Source organism: Monopterus albus, unplaced genomic scaffold (assembly GCF_001952655.1).
Source record: "Monopterus albus unplaced genomic scaffold, M_albus_1.0 scaffold10.1, whole genome shotgun sequence".
NCBI lineage: Eukaryota > Metazoa > Chordata > Actinopteri > Synbranchiformes > Synbranchidae > Monopterus > Monopterus albus.
Genome location: NW_018127890.1, coordinates 617,940 through 618,317, shown reverse-complemented (window position 1 = coordinate 618,317; position 378 = coordinate 617,940). Strand labels below are relative to the sequence as shown.

Sequence of the window (378 nt, the reverse complement as noted above, 5' to 3'; positions counted from 1 at the left end):
AGCACGGTTATATTTTTTATATACTCAAGTGGTCTGAGTCGTCCCTCTGAGTTCCTGGTTTGAAAGAACCGGACGAGGCTTTATAATAGAATAGTGCCTACCACTGTCAGTGGTGATGTTGAAGGTCTTCTCACACCAGGCAGTATGGTTAAGACAACATTAAGACAACTAATATTTGTCTTAATGTGTAATGTTATGTCAAATTGTTTTAGATACACACCACGAAAACAACAGCCACACACATTGACTTTTCCTCATGTTTTGGCTAACGTTAGAGCCAGCTGCAAAGAGAGACGTCTCGGTTGACGTTTCTGTGGAGGAGGGGGCGAGCCAACTAAGTGATGATATTGTATAGCAATTCTGGGTTCTGGGTCTTTT

The 378-nt window shown here is 41.8% G+C and overlaps 2 protein-coding genes across 5 annotated transcripts in view; one reads left to right on the top strand and one right to left on the bottom strand.

Moving 5' to 3' along the window:
• The window catches only part of cgref1 (cell growth regulator with EF-hand domain 1), a 15,731-nt gene that overhangs the window by 1,457 nt on the left and 13,896 nt on the right, over nt 1–378 (bottom strand). The gene's annotated exons all lie outside the window — the stretch shown is intronic.
• LOC109954477 (M protein, serotype 5-like) overlaps nt 1–378 on the top strand; it is a 10,833-nt gene that overhangs the window by 7,467 nt on the left and 2,988 nt on the right. The window lies entirely within an intron of this gene.